The sequence below is a fragment of the Cervus elaphus genome, chromosome 25 (assembly GCF_910594005.1).
Source record: "Cervus elaphus chromosome 25, mCerEla1.1, whole genome shotgun sequence".
Lineage (NCBI taxonomy): Eukaryota > Metazoa > Chordata > Mammalia > Artiodactyla > Cervidae > Cervus > Cervus elaphus.
The window spans coordinates 41,727,460-41,744,642 of NC_057839.1; positions in this window are offsets into that span (position 1 = coordinate 41,727,460).

Consider the following 17,183-nt stretch of genomic DNA (forward strand, 5'->3'; position numbering starts at 1 on the left):
AAAATGTCTGACACTTGCAGCCTATTTCCTCTGTTTGGAGAACCCTGGCCTTCCTGCCTGTCACTCTCTCACTAACATTCCAGGTTCCTATGCAATATTGCCCTTTACAGCGTTGGACCTTGCTTCTATCATCAGTCACATCCACAACTGGGTGTTGTTTTTGCTTTGGCTCCCTCTCTTCATTCTTACTGGAGTTATTTCTCCAATGATCTCCAGTAACCTATTGGGCACCTACTGACCTGGGGAGTTCATCTTTCAGTGTCCTATCTTTTTTCCTTTTCATATTGTTCATGGGGTTCTCAAGGCAGGAATACTGAAGTAGTTTGCCATTCCTTTCTCCAGTGTCCCACATTTTGTGAGAACTCTCCACCAAGACCTGTCCATCTTGGGTGGCCCTACACAGCATGGCTTAGTTTCCCTGAGTTATACAAGGCTGTGGTCCATGTGATTAGACTGGTTAGTTTTTGTGATTTTGGTTTCAATTGGGAGAACTTGGGGTTGCCTAATTCCAGCCTGGGGGTTCCAGGAGGTCGACTTGCCTCAATCTGCCTAGGACCTGGTCCCTGGGAGGTTGTTACGCCTCAGCCTGCTCTGGGATCCACCAGCCCAGGATCCCAGGAGGTTGACCTGCCTTGACCTACCTAGGGATCTGGTCCCTGGGAGGTTGTCATGCCTCGACATGCCCAGGGTCCCAATATTCGGGAGGCCAACATGCCTCGACCTACCTGGGGATTCAATCTCCAGGAGGTTGTCATGCCTCAACATGCCTGGGGAATCTGCACTCTGACCCAGGGACACCTGACTCTCAGGTTGCAACAATACTGGGTAGGATAAGATTCAGAAAGACTCACCCCTAAGGAAGTCCAATCATGGAAATAGAAGGAAGCCTATTACTTGAGGGAATGTGCCCTATCTCAGCAATAACTCAGGAGCCCAATGAGAACCTCATTGCCTTTCTAGAAAGCCTAAAAGAGGCCCTCCAAAAGTTTACCAATCTGGACTTAGACTTTTATGAAGGACAGGTGATTTTAAAGGACAAATTCCTGTCCCAATGTGCATCAGACATCTTAATAAAGTTACAACAGCTATAGAGCAGGGCTCTGCTCCATCTTTAGATGAGACGGTCCAGACAGCCACCAATACCTCTTATAACAGAGAACAGGAGAGGGAGGCCAAGGCCCAGGAAATGGAGAGAAGGAACGAGACAAGGCAAATCCACCCTCCAAGGAAGCCCTATGGCAAATCCCGAGTCCTTGAAGGACATGGCCTGAGGCAAATGCCTAATCTGTAGACAGGCGGGACAATGGGCCAAAGAGTGTCCAAACTGTGACAAGTCACCTAAAATGGCTTGCTACAAATGTCATCAATTGGGACATTGGGCAGCACTCTGCCCTTGGGAGTCAAGAGCCTCAAGGTCAAGCACCAAGCCTTTCCTCACCATGGTTCAACAGGACTGAAGTGGTCTGCTCCAGCCAGCCTGCCTATCACAGATAACACTCAAGGGGCTGGAGTCAAGGGTGCAACTGGATGTGGCAGGTAGGTCTGAGAATTTCTTGATCGACACAGGGGCTACCTACACTATCCTGACCTCCTGCTCCTTCTCCTCCCAAACTTGTACCATTGTGGGTGCTACAGGAAAAACAATTACAAAATCTCTCACCTGAGCACTTTGTTGCTGGGATGGACAAATATTTTCCCACCAGTTTCTGGTGGTCCCTGAGTGTCCTACTCCCTTATTGGGAAGAGATCTCTCCCTGCCTTCGAAATCTTGCAGCTATTGAAGTCCTGATAGAAGATGCTTTAAAACTCTTCCTTGTGGGCAAACTATTTTTACCAGCCACCAAGTGAAACAACTCCTGAAACAGAGAGGCCATTTATGGATGTCTGATCAAAGGATCCTCAGATATTAAGTAGTTCTGATGGAAAATCCAGGCCTCACTATATCCGCTTGTGAGACTCTTAACCCAGCTACCCTCCTACCTACCCACAAGGGCTCTCTCCCTTTCACTCTTGCCTAGAAACCTTGGAGCACTGGACAAAACCCTGAGAGGGATTGTTGGACGATCCTCTGACCAATCCTGAGGAAATCTGGTACACTGATGGAAGCAGCTTTGTCTTGGATGGAGAAAGAAGAGCTGGATATGTAGTAGTCTCCAACTTTGAGACCATAGAGGCTAAACCTTTGCTACCATGTACTTCAGCCCAACTGGCTGAGCTTATAGCCCTGATTCAAGCTTTAGAGCTGGGAAAAGGAGAAGGGGTAGCCATTTACACTGACTCCAAGTATGCCTTTCTGGTGCTACATGTACAAGTTGCTGTTTGGAAAGAAAGAGGCCACTTGACCACCCAAGGGTCCCCAGTCAAGTATGGTGATCAAATCCTTAGACTCTTGGAGACAGTCCATCTGCCCCCTGAGGTTTCAGTCTCCCACTGTAAAGGACACCAAAAAGAGAGCACGGAAGTGGCATGAGGGAACCAAGCAGTTGATCAGGCAGCTAAGAGAGCAGCATTACAGAACAATGACCTAATAGGGGTTGCCACCTTAGTTCCACAGACTAATTTTCCAGAAACTCCTTCCTATACTGAAGGTGAGACTCTTAAAGCTAAGAGTGGGGGCTTTCAAGAGGATCATATGGGGTGGTTCCAAAAGGAGGGACTCCTTTTTCTGCCTGGGAACCCCCAACTCCTTACATGCCACCACTCATTTAGGGGAGAAGCCCCTCCAAAGATTACTAGAAAGGTCTTTCAGAGGAACAGGCCTCCAAACAACTACAAGGCAAGCAGTCTCCTCTTGTCCCACTTGCCAATTAAACAATCCCCAAGGAGCTCAAAAACTCCAGCTGGCCCAGCCCATCCAACAGTGTGGGATCTACCCAGAAGAGGACTGGCAGATGGGCTTCACCCAGATGCCAGTTTTTCAAGGGTATACATACATATTAGCCATGATATATACATTCACAGGACTGGATTGAAGGCTTTCCCACCTGGACTGAGAAGGCTGAGGAGGTGGTAAAAAAAACAGCTCCATGAAATCAGTTCAGGATTTGGTCTGCCCAGGTCATTACAAAGTAACAATAGGATGTTATTTACTTCTAAGGTCACCCAAGGGGCCTCTAAGGCACTGGGCATTACTTATTGCCTCCATTGTGCCTGGAGGCCTCAGCCTTCAGGAAAAGTAGAAAGAACCAACCAATTCTTAAAATCAGTGATAAAAAGGACAACCAAGGAGACCTCCCTCAGATGGAAGGAGGCTTTACCAATAGCTCTCCTCTGCACCCGTATTGCCTCTAAGGAACAGGTTGGTCTTAGTCCGTATGAGATGCTATATGGGAGACCTTTTGTTTATGTCAATGACCTCCTCCTAGATCCAGAGGCTCAGACCCTCCAGTCTTATACCATGGCCCTTGGGCAATTACAACAGGATATACTCTTGTGGGGTGTGAACCAAAACCCAGAAGATTTTAAGGAGTCACCACTATATGCTCCAGGGTCTCAAGTCCTATTTAATGTCTGGAGAGATGGGTCCCCAAATGCTCAACTCCAGCCCACTTGAAAGGGCTCCTAACCTGTAACACTTTCTACCCCCACAGCAGTCAAGGTACCAGGACAAGACTCTTGGATTCACTACTCATGAGTCAAGCCGTGGAAGAAAACAGAAGAGAACACTCAATACACCTGTGAGCCCTTGGGAGATCTCACATACCTATTCAGGACTACAAATGAGTGTCATTCTAATGAACATTCCAAAAATCTCATTTCTGAGGATAAGTTTTCTCAGGACAGCTCTAAAGAGCCAACACAGCTTGACAGGGGCTGTACTCCAAAACAGACAGAAGATAGATCTTCTGATCCCTGAACATGGAGGGACTTGAGCCATCTGGACGATGGGAATTTGGAGTTGGCTAATGCATCCTTATGGCAGAAAGTGAAGAGGAACTAAAAAGTCTCTTGATGAAAGTGAAAGATGAGAGTGAAAAAGTTGGCTTAAAGCTTAACATTCAGAAAACTAAGACCATGGCATCTGGTCCCATCACCTCATGGGAAATAGATGGGGAGACAGTGGAAACAGCATCACACTTTATTTTTTTGGGCTCCAAAATCACTGCAGATGGTGACTGCAGCCATGAAACTAAAAGATGCTTACTCCTTGGAAGGTTGACCAACCTAGATAGCATATTAAAAAGCAGAGACATTACTTTGCCAACAAAGTTCCATCTGATCAAGGCTATGGTTTTTCCAGTGGTCATGTATGGGTGTGAGAGTGGGACTGTGAAGAAAGCTGAGCACTGAAAAATTGATGCTTTTGAACTAAGTGTTGGAGAAGACTCCTGAGAGTCCCTTGGACTGCAAGGAGATCCAACCAGTCCATCCTAAAGGTGATCAGTCCTGGCTGTTCATTGGAAGGACTGATGCTGAAGCTGAAACTCCAGTACTTTGGCCACCTCATGCAAAGAGTTGACTCATTGGAAAAGACCCTGATGCTGGGAGGGCTTGGGGGCAGGAGGAGAAGGGGACGACAGAGGATGAGATGGCTGGATGGCATCACCGACTCAATGGGCATGGGTTTTGGTGACTCCGGGAGTTGGTGATGGACAGGGAGGCCTGGTGTGCTGCAATTCATGGGGTCGCAAAGAGTCGGACATGACTGAGCAACTGAACTGAACTGAACTGAATGCCCCCTACTAGTCCTTGTTATGCCATATTGATGCTGCTTATGATTTTTCCTTGTATTATCAATTGTCTAATGCATTTTGTCTCTGCCCACGTCAACAAGCTACAACATGCAATGCCAGTTCAACAAGGATATACAAAACTACAGCTGACCACAGAAACTGTCACTCACCCTTAGATGGACACCACTATAAGGACTTTGAGGCCTGAGACCAGCAAGAGGGGGAAGCCCAATGCCCCTCGCCATCCCAGTTCAGCAGGAAGTAGCCAGAAAGACCTCAACGCCCCTATTCCCAAAGGATTGGGCCTCCCATCTTGAGGGGAGAATATTAGGTAGTTAGAATAGGAAAAAGAAGTCCAGAATGGTGGTGGCTAAAAGACAAGGAACGGAGAAGCCCACAAAAATAGAACAAAGGAAGGTCCAAGGACCAGAGTGAGGACCCCAGGTAGAACAAACAGCACTGTGGCTAGCCCAATATACATAGGGCAGGCCCAGGGGTAGGAAAAAACATATAAAAAGAGGAGCCAAAGGGTTGGGGTTCTCTCTCTCTCTCCTATGCATGGGTGCATGCACTCTCTCTCTCTGTCTCTTCTTCATGTCTTTTGGGTCGGCTTGCCCTCACGCCTAGAGGATGTATTTTTCTTTCTTTTCTAAATAAAACTGAGCTGTAACACTTTCCAAGAGCTGTGATGCGCCAAGGGCTTTAACGTCCATCGCTTCAAATTTTTGTTGTGATGAGACAGAGCGAAGGAAATTACACACTCCCCTGGCATGTTTAAGTCACCAAATTGATGACTGAGTAACTAAGCATAGTACAGAGTCCCTGCCACCTGGGTTGAGTCCCAATCTTAGGTAAACAGTTTCAAACGCAACTTTCAGAAATGGAAAGATGATGATCTGCCTGATCAAACAGTGGCATAGATAGAGAGGAGCTGAAGGACAGGAGGAAAAAGCAGTGGGGAAAACGTGCCAAGAAATCCCTTTCATAATCTGCTGGAAAATCTGCTAAATACCTGACCTGTGCTCACAGTTTTCATTGGCCTAATCCTTGGCACAAAGAAGATTAAGGACAGAAGAACCCTCACCTGTTTGGGCAACAGGTACTAAGGCACAACAGAGAATAGAGCCTTTGGGACACACTGGGAAGTAGCCCCTGCCAGAGTCCCTCAATTGCACCCACTGCCACTCTCCTGTTTTCAGGGGGTTTGAGGAAACAAGAAATGAGAGATTGTAAAGGAATTAAGATTTTGTTAGCCATATGTCCTTCCAGCCATAGGGGCGAGGACCTCCTATCTTAACTGGAGGTCTTCTGGAATCTGAGACTGAGCCATGTGAGCTTTCTGTAGAGTTTGTTTTTGCTGTCCGGGTTTCCAGCATGCTGGGATTCTTGTCACTTCCACTGCACTGGGTTTCCTTTGTGTTCAACTTCCACTGCGTGAACTTTCACAGAATTGGGCTTCTGCTGTGCTTAGCCTCCACCTTGAGGGGGCTGAGACAAGGTTGTTTCAGCCAGGTTAAATCTGGGTCATGGAATCAGATATGCCAGGGGAGTCTGTAATTTCCTCAGTTCTGTCTTGCTGCAGCAAAGATTTGAAACAGCAGACCAGTGTTACAGCTTGGTTACAGCTCAGTTTTATTCAGCAAGCAAAGGATAGTACATCCTTGAGGTGTGAGAGTGGGCTGACCCAAAAGAGAGATGGGCTCAATTTTGGCTCCTCTTCTTATATGTTTTTTTCCCTCCTCCTTCTGAGCCTGCCCTATGTAAACTGGGCTACCCACGAGGGTTTTTTGTTTCACCTGAGGTTCTTACTCTGGTCTTCCTCGGATTTTCTTTTGTTCCATTTTCATGGGCTTTTCCCTTTCTTTGTCTTTCAGCTGGACCATTTTGGGCTCTTTTCTCCTATTATAACTACCTAGCAGTTTGTTAACACAAAGTTAAAATATTTTTATGCAAATAGTGTGAACAGCCATACAATCAACAATGTGGGCACAGTAGAGGGTCACTATCTACAAAAACTCTACTTTTCAATTATTCCATTGTTCTAACTTAAACCCTCTGAGTCTTTAAGACTCAGATGTTTCAAGGACCTCTGACGAAATCAGTAATTCTGAGGGGAAGGGACTTTCATCACACACTGGAAGTCTTTCTATGTTGATACCTAAATATCCATTTTCACTTTGGTAAAGACACTCAAGATCTGGTTGCAGGAGTCAGAAAGCACTTTGGGCTGGCATCTAAGTCCCATGTGTGAAAAAGAGTGATTACTGTGGAAGGTGGGAGAAGGCCAAGGTAACTATCATAGTGTCATAATTTCACCTATGACCAGAGTTATATCTGGAAGACTGATTTTATGAGTCTTCCCCAAACAAGACTCTAAAAAGGAGATAGTAGGTCAGTGTCATGGGAAATTTAAATGTATCATCTAAGCATCCAACTTTAAAATTCTAAACCACAGAAAGCAAACTCTACAAATGAAACACATAGTGTTTTCTTGCTGCAGAAATGCAGTACAGGGTAGAACTGCTTCATATAATGATCAGGTTGGGTGACTTTCCACTGCAGAAAAGGCTACATTTGAACATTGGAAAACAAAAAAATTATACTGAAGGAATTTTATTGGGCATATTGTGAATAAAAGCTGAAGTGAAGAATATTCAAACAGAGGATAGAATGATCAAGTGTAAACTACAAAGGACCTGGCTGGAATTGATAAACATCTACTCTGTGCAAAGATACTGTGCTATTCCAGGATTAGCACATTTACTTATTAGCACTTATACCCCAGCATTTAAGGTATTAGTTTTCCCTTCCATGAGTTTTCAACATAATGAAGGAAGATAAGTAAAAAGGGGAAAGCTAATGGATATGTGGATGAAGACTTTGAGAATACCAACTGTCACATCAGTAAACAAAGAATTGTGTAGCCATCAGGCCATCAACTACTGCAGCTGTGCCCCAATGGTGCCCTGGGAGGACCCTGGTCCTTGATAGCTGTGGTGCACATCAAAGGAATGATTTCATGAGCCCAGACTCTTGCATCTTCCCATACATAAAAAAGTGCTACATTCATTGACTTCAAGTGTTTGGTTTTCTTTAATTAACAGTGATCTTTCATTGTTCTGACCACCTGCTTTTGGTTGCAAAAACTTGTATGTATCCTGGCCCTTCCTTTATTGCTTCCAAGCAGTTCCTCAGAGTTATCTGAGAGATTGCTGAATAAAACATAATTCTCTACTTACAGGTTGTGCATCTTTTTTTCAGTCAGGAGATGGTATAATGTAAAGTAAAATGTTTTGTTATTTTTAATTTTTATCTTTTCATTGAAATATAATTGATTTATAATATTGTACTTGTTTCAGGTGTACAGCAAAGTGATTCAGTTTTATATAGATATTCATTTTTTATTAAATGTTATTCAGTCAGTCAGTTCAGTTGCTCAGTCGTGTCCAACTCTTTGAGACCCCATGAATTGCAGCATGCCAGGCCTCCCTGTCCATCACCAACTCCCGGAGTTTACCCAAACTCATGCTCATCGAGTCGGTGATGACATCCAGCCATGTCATCCTCCGTCGTCCCCTCCTCCTCCTGCCCCCAATCCCTCCCAGCATCAGGGTCTTTTCCAATGAGTCAACTCTTCACATGAGGTGGCCAAAGTATTGGAGTTTCAGCTTCGGCATCAGTCCTTCCAATGAACAGCCAGGACTGATCACCTTTAGGATGGACTGGTTGGATCTCCTTGCAGTCCAAGGGACTCTCAAGAGTCTTCTCCAACACCACAGTTCAAAAGCATCAATTTTTCAGTGCTCAGCTTTCTTTATAGTCCAACTCTCACACCCATACATGACCACTGGAAAAAGCATAGCCTTGACTAAACGGACCTTTGTTGGCAAAGTAATGTCTCTGCTTTTTAATATGCTATCTAGGTTGGTCATAACTTTCCTTCCAAGGAGTAAGCGTCTTAATTTCATGGCTGCAATCACCATCTGCAGTGATTTTGCAGCCCCCAAAAATAAAGTGTGATGCTGTTTCCACTGTCTCCCCATCTATTTCCCATGAGGTGATGGGACCAGATGCCCATGATCTTAGTTTTCTGAATGTTAAGTTTTAAGCCAACTTTTTCACTCTCCTCTTTCACTTTCATCAAGAGGCTCTTTAGTTCTTCTTCACTCTCTGCCATAAGGGTGGTGTCATCTGCATATCTGAAGCTATTGATATTTCTCCCGACAATCTTGATTCCAGCTTGTGCTTCTTCCAGCCCAGCGTTTCTCATGATGTACTCTTCATATAAGTTAAATAAGCAGGGTGACAATATACAGCCTTGACATACTCCTTTCCCTATTTGGAACCAGTCTGTTGCTCCATGTCCAGTTCTAACTGTTGCTTCCTGACCTGCATACAGGTTTCTCAAGAGGCAGGTCAGGTGGTCTGGTATTCCCATCTCTTTCAGAATTTTCCACAGTTTATTGTGATCCACACAGTCAAAGGCTTTGGTGTAGTCAATAAAGCAGAAATAGATGTTTTTCTGGAACTCTGTTACTTTTTTGATGATCCAGCGGATATTGGCAATTTGATCTATGGTTCCTCTGCCTTTTCTAAAACCAGCTTGAACATCTGGAAGTTCTCGGTTCACGTATTGCTGAAGCCTGGCTTGGAGAATTTTGAGCATTACTTTACTAGCGTGAGAGATGAGTGCAATTGTGAAGTAGTTTGAGTCCCTTAAATCTATTTCTCACTTCCACTGTATATTCGTAAGGGATTTGATTTAGGTTATACTTGAATGGTCTAGTGGTTTTCCCTACTTTCTTCAGTTTAAGATATTGAATACAGTTCTCTATGCTATATGAAAGTGTTTCCTATTTATCTATTTTATGTATAGCAGTGTGTATCTGTTAGTCCCAAACTTCTAATTTATCTCCCCCTACCTTTAGTATCCCCTTTGGTGACCATCAGTTTGTTTTCTAGGTCTGTGAGTCTATTTTTGTTTTCTAAATAAGTTCATTTGTATCATTTTAAAAGATTCTACATATAAGTGATATCATATGATATTTGTCTTTGTCTGACTTATTTCATTAGTATGATAATCTCTACGACTATCCATGTTCCTATAAATGGCACTATTTCATTTTTATGGTTGAGGAATATTCCATCTTCTTTATTCATTCATCTGTCAATGGACATTTAGGTTGCTTCCATGTCTTGACTATTATAAATACTGCTGCTATGAACATTGAGGTGCATGTGTCTTTCTGAATTAAAGCTTTTGTCTTTTCTAGATATATACCCACCAGTGGGATTGCTGGATCATATGGTAACTCTATTTTTAGCTTTTTAAGGAACCTCCCTCCTATTCTGCATAGTGGCTGTACCAATTTATATTCCCAACAACAGTATAGGATGGTTCCCTTTTCTCTACCCTCTCTGAGCCTTATCTGTAGACTTTTTAATGATGGCCATTCTTACTGGTGCAAGGTAATACCTCATTATAGTTTTGATTTGCATTTCTCTAGCAGTTAGCAATGTCGAACATCTTTTCATGCAGCTATAATGGAATATTAGAGCTTCCTAGGTGGCGCTAGTGGTAAAGAACCCATCTACCAGTGTAGGAGATGTAAGAGACATGAGTTCAATCCCTGGGTTGGGAAGATCCCCTGGAGAAGGGCATGGCAACCCACTCCAGTATTCTTGCCTAGAGAACGCCATGGACAGAGGAGCCTGGCTAGCATTGGTCCATAGGGTCATAAAGAGTTGGACATGACTGAAGTGACTTATCATACAAAATGGTATATTTTCAATCATAAAAAGATGAAATAATGCCATTTGCAGCAACATAAATGGATCTAGACATTATCATACTAAGTCAGTTAGACAGAGAAAGACAAGCATCATGATATTACTTATATGTGGAATCTAAAATAATGATAAAAGTGAACTTATTTACAAAACAGAAATAGACTAACAGACATAGAAAACAAACTTATGGTTATCAAAAGGGAAAGGTGAGGGGGAGGGGTAAATTATTAATTTGGAGGTAACATATAGACACCACTATATATAAAATAGGTAAACAACAAGGACCTACTGTATAGCACAGGAAACTATACTCAATATCTTGTAATATCCTATAATGGAAAAGGGTCTGAAAAGGAATATATGTATATATACATATATATGTATAGTTGAATGAATTTATTGTACACTTGAAACTAACACAACATTGTAAATTAACTTACTTTGATTAAGAGAGAAGAGACAATAGTATAGGAATAAAGCAAGGTCCTGGTTCCTTCTCAAGGGGCATACATAACAAAATCTTTGAGTTCTTCTGCATGAACTGGCCCCCACCCAGGTGGAGGATGGTAACTTCAGGCTGAGCATAAGACTCCTGGCTATCTCATCATCAACCAGTCAGAAGAAAGTCACACACTCTGCAGATCTAACCCCAAATTTTGCCTATAAAAACTCCTGGAAAACCATAGGGGGTTTCAGGTTTTTTGAGCACAAGCCACCTATTCTCCTTGCTTTGCCCTGCAATAAACTTTTCTCTGATCCAAACTCCAATGTTACTGTTTGTTTCGCCTCACTGGGCCTCAGGCATGCAAACTTGAGTTCATTAATACAAATAAAATAATGCGTTGGTGCCCTAGCAAGTTTTAAAGGTGATTGAGGAGGTCTTTCAAAAAGCATTATTATTAACTCATGATTTTTCATATATTTGATGTGTTTCAATTGCCAACTACAAATTGGCACTTGCCTGTCAACTACAAGTTGGCATCTGACAAGAGTATTTGCCAGTGACTGAACAACAATTTATACAGTGGAAGTGAAAAATAGATTTAATGGGGTAGATCTGATAGACAGAGTGCCTGATGAACTATGGATGGAAGTGCATGACATTGTACAGGAGATGGGGATCAAGACCATCCCCAAGAAAAAGAAATGCAAAAAAGCAAAATGGCTGTCTGAGGAGGCCTTACAAATAGCTGTGAGAAGAAGAGAAGCCAGAAGCAAAGGAGAAAAGGAAAGATATGCCCATTTGAATGCAGAGTTCCAAAGAATAGTAAGGAGAGATAAGAAAGCCTTCCTCAGTGATCAGTTCAAAGAATTAGAGAAAAACAATAGAATGGGAAAGACTAGAGATCTCCTCAAGAAAATTAGAGATACCAAGGGAATATTTCATGCAAAAATGGGCTCAATAAAGGACAGAAATGGTACAGACCAAACAGAAGAAGATATTAAGAAGAGGTGGCAAGAATACACAGAAGAACTATACAAAAAATATCTTCAGGACCCAGATAATCATGATGGTGTGATCACTCACTTAGAGCCAGACATCCTGGAATGTGAAGTCAAGTGGGCCTTAGGAAGCATCACTATGAACAAAGCTAGTGGAAGTGATGGAATTCCAGTTGAGCTATTTCAAATCCTAAAAGATGATGCTTTGAAAGTGCTGCACTCAACAGGCCAGCAAATTTGGAAAACTCAGCAGTGGCCACAGGACTGGAAAAGGTCAGTTTTCATTCCAATTCCAAAGAAAGGCAATCCCAAAGAATGCTCAAACTACTGCACAATTGCACTCATCTCACATGCTAGTAAAGTAATGCTCAAAGTTCTCCAAGCAAGGCTTCAACAGTATGTGAACCATGAACTTCCAGATGTTCAAGCTGGTTTATAGAAAAGGCAGAGAAACCAGAGATTAAATTGTCAACATCCACTGGATCATCAAAAAAGCAAGAGAGTTCCAGAAAAACATCTATTTCTGCTTTATTGACTACACCAAAGCCTTTGACTGTGTGGATCACAATAAACTGTGGAAAATTCTGAAAGAGATGGGAATACCAGACCACCTGACCTGCCTCCTGAGAAACCTGTATGCAGGTCAGGAAGCAACAGTTAGAACTGGACATGGAGCAACAGACTGGTTCCAAATAGGGAAAGGAGTATGTCAAGGCTGTATATTGTCACCCTGCTTATTTAACTTATATGAAGAGTACATCATGAGAAACGCTGGGCTGGAAGAAGCACAAGCTGGAATCAAGATTGTCGGGAGAAATATCAATAGCTTCAGATATGCAGATGACACCACCCTTATGGCAGAAAGTGAAGAAGAACTAAAGAGCCTCTTGATGAAAGTGAAAGAAGAGAGTAAAAAAGTTGGCTTAGAGCTCAACATTCAGAAAATTAATATCATGGCATCCGGTCCCATCACTTCGTGGCAAATAGATGGGGAAACAGTGGCAACAGTGGCTGACTTTATTTTTGGGGGCTGCAAAATCACTGCAGATGGTGATTGCAGCCATGAAATTAAAAGACACTTACTTTTGGGAAGGAAATTTGTGACTCGCCTAGACAGCATATTAAAAAGCAGAGACATCCATGGCTGATTCATGTCAATATATGGCAAAAGCCACTACAATATTGTAAAGTAATTAGGCTCCAACTAATAAAAATAAATGGAAAAATAAATAAATAAATAAAAAGCAGAGACATTACTTTGCCAACAAAAGCCCATCTTGTCAAGGCTATGGTTTTTCCAGTAGTCATACTGATGTGAGAGTTGAACTATAATGAAAACTGAGAGCTGAAGAATTGATGCATTTGAACTGTGGTGTTGGAGAAGACTCTCAAGAGTCTCTTGGACTGCAAGGAGATCCAACCAGTCCATCCTAAAGGAAATCAGTCCTGAGCATTCATTGGAAGGACTGATGTTGAAGCTGAAACTCGAATACCTTGGCCACTGGATGAGAAGAGCTGACTCTTCTGAAAAGACTGATGCTGGGAAAGATTGAAGGCAGGAGGAGAAGGGGATGACAGAGGATGAGATGGTTGGATGGCATCACTGACAAAATGTAGATGAGTTTGAGTAGACTCCTGGAGTTGGTGATGGAAAGGGAGACCTCACATGCTGTGGTCCATGGTGTCACAAAGAGTCAGACACGACTGAGCAACTGAACTACTGACTGACTGAACAACGACAATAAGGACGTTTGCCATCTGCCCTGTGGATGTTGAACTCTGTGCTGCTGCAGCTGCCAACTTTCAACACCCCATGATGTGAATTCAGGGTGGAAAATGAGGCACTCTGTATTCAAGGAGGATATGGAACAGGTCTTTAGACAGCCAAATATTATTTCCAGGGGCTGACTTCATAATCCCAGTCTCTGCCTCTCTTCATATCTAGAACATCAGGTCCTCGTGACTAGCAGAAAACTTTTGCAATGTAAGTGCTTAACTTCATTGAACTACCCCTTCACCAAAATCTTACAGGTTGACCTTCCCACACTACCTCGTTGGAGCAGTCTCTCAGAGCTTTCTGAGGTGCTGTCTCCCAGGGTGCAGTCCTCATTTTGCCTCCAAATAAAGTTTAACTCGCATCTCTCACATCGTGCATTTTTTTTTTTTTTCAGTCAACACAATCCACCACAGTCATGATTTTAATTTAATGATCCCATCTTATGCGTCAGTGGGAGAACCTTCAATTTAGTACCTCCATCCTTTTGACTCAGACTCAGGCTTATGTGAATCTCTCAGAGCTGGGCAGAGGTGCGTGGAAACTATGCAGATTTCTATCCTAATTAGTTTTCCACACTGTGACCTTGAACATGATTCCAGCAGCCTGAGTCCTGTCAATTGCCTGAATTCAGCTTTCTCACATACTTACATGAGTTTTACTTCGTAGACTTCCAGTGAATTCTTTTGTATTTAAGCCAAGAATCTCTGTTGATCTAATAGGAAAGAATAGAAATGGGGAGACCAGTTAACACAATATGGAGTGCAAAGGTAAATTCAGAGAAGTTGGTACAATGTAACATTGTTTATGAAAATTAAAACCACAAATTATAGTATAAAAATAATATAGCTATAGCATTCATATGTGGACCATATGTCAAAATCATGGGAGTGCTTGTGCCTTGAACAGTGAGGTGAACAGGAGTAATAATAGGTAGCTGCAGGTGAGCATTAAAGGAGACTTAAGCTTTGGAAAGAGTTGAAAGCAGCTGACTTTTGATCTATTTACTCTCTTTAGAGAAGTAAATAGGGAAGCCCCGGGAGGCCAAAGAAAAGGGCACATGACTCCACTGGACTGTAGGTAAGGAAATTAATCATATTTGCTAAGAGGAAGTTGGTTGTTCAGTCGCTGTGTTCGACTCTTTGCGACCTCATGAACTGCAACATGCCAGGCTTAAGAGAATTTACTTATTGAATAGATTTAATGGTTATCCCTGGCCACAAGATTGATTATGCTAAATAAACCCAGAATTTAGGAAAGATGGTTCCATAGCTAAGTAACTTTCTGGAATAGAAAATAGTCCGTTTGGTGACCTGAGAACCTCATTAGAACCTCATCTGTAACTGTGGATCTGAGAATATATTAATTTGCAAGGAATTCCAGAAAAAAATAACAGACTGGGTGGCTTAAAGAACATAAATTTATTTTCTCACAGTTTTGACAGCTTAAAAGTCCAAGATTATGGGTCAACGGGTATGCTTTCTTTTGAAGCTTCTCTTCTTGACTTGAAGATGACTGCCTTCTGCTGTGTCTTCACACAGTTGTCCCTTGGTCTGTGTTTTCCTAATCTTTCCTTATAAGGACACCAGTCCAGTCCTATTGGATTAGGTCCCACACAAACGACCTGTTTCTGTCTTAACTACCTCTACAGGCCTTGTCTCCAAATACAGTCACAGTACTGGGGTTAGGACTTAAATATATGAATTTTAAAGAGACACAATTCAGCTTGTAGAAGACTGATGGGCCCTAAGGCTGGATAGCTGGTATTTGTCAAAAGGAGTAAAATTGAATTTTTGTTCTCACCCAGATACTCCAAGGACAAAGCTAATGGCAGAAGTTGAGCTCTGCAGAAGTAAAGATATAAGATGACCACTCTTAAAAAAAAAAAAAAATAAGATGACCACTCTTGAGGTCAAGGAGAACTTCCCTGTCTGCACATGCACAGGAAGGCTCCTTGGAGGTCAAAAAGGGAGAGGCTGCTACCCCATAATGAGTGGACACACACCCACAGTCCTACACGGTGGGATCTATCTTAACAAAAAGTTGTGTACCCATCTTGGAGAGGTTCCTAGTACCAGTCAGGTGTGAAAAAAGAAACAAGATAACTGTTCTATGTAATTGATTTAAATTACTTCACTACTGCAGGCCTCACAAGAGAGGAGGCCCATACCCTTTCTCTCTGGGTCTGTATCTCTGCCTGTGTGTCTGCTCAGGTGCCTCCAACTCTTTGTAGCCCCGTGAACTGTAGCCCTCTAGGCTCCTCTGTCCGTGGGATTTTTCAAAGAATACTGGAGTGGGTTGCCATTTCCTACTACAGAGGATCTTCCTGGCTCATGGATCGAATCCACATCTCTCTCGTGTCTCCTGCGTTAGCAGGCAGATCCTTTACCTTTGCATCACCTGGCTTTCCAGCTTCAGTCTTAAATAAACTGCTTCTCTGAACATTCTCCCACATGCTATGCTGTCTCTCATAATAAACTTTGTACCTGTTTTCACAGTCTTTGCCTCTTTTGAAGCATTCTCGCTTTCAAATGGGGGAAAGAGTCAGGGTCGCAGCTTCTGGCCTCTAACGCCTTCATGATCTGGTGGCTAGGAGTCCTGGTTTTCATCCAGACTACTCAGGTTCAATTCCTGGGCAGGGAGCTAAGATCTCTCTTCAGGACAGTTCACTGCTGTCTCTCGAGATCAGTAACAGAGAGTATGTTTTCCATGCAGGAAGGAAAGGCCTGCAGTGTCAAGTGACATTTCCAGGACCTCAGCTTTGTCTGAGATTATCTCTATGATCTGCATCTTTGACCTTATCAGTAAAGCTTAATGCTGGTAAGATATCTGATTCATGTGAATCTAATCATGGGTGTCAGCTTAAGCACTATCTGTACTGCTTATTTTTTAGACTAGGGGTCACTATGAAATAATAGTACCTCCATCTACGGGTGTTTGCTAGAGTATTTTTTATACATTTCTCTTTTAAGTTTCTCAAAATAAAAATTTGTTCTCAAAACAAAGGGCTAGAGGGGACAAATAGGTGCTAATTAAACAAGGAATCCATTAGAGTGATGGGGCTCTCATGCCCTGGCATCCTCCATAAGCAGGCTGAATCTAACCTGGTCTGAGAGTCCAGAAATCAAAGTATGAACCAAATCCAAACAGTCAGCTAGGCTATTACATATAGTCAATCAATAATTTCCTTGCCTCAACTTTTCTCTATAAAAGTCTCTCCCTAGCTCCTGGAGACTCGAAACTGCAAGGAGTGGGGCTATTTGTTCTTATTTTATTGTACTTTTAAAATGCACTGAAATTAAAAACTCCAAACTATAATTGTAGAAATAGCAGGTGACAAATTAAAAATACTTTTAAACTTCTCAGATTTGTCTCTGATGAGCACCACCTGCTCACATGTGCTTTTTATATTCCATGATAGGGCACACAAGCTTTTTGTGGGTAGTGAATAATCATAACTGGCACATTGCCCGCCATGTCACTAAACGAAGGATCGATTGCAG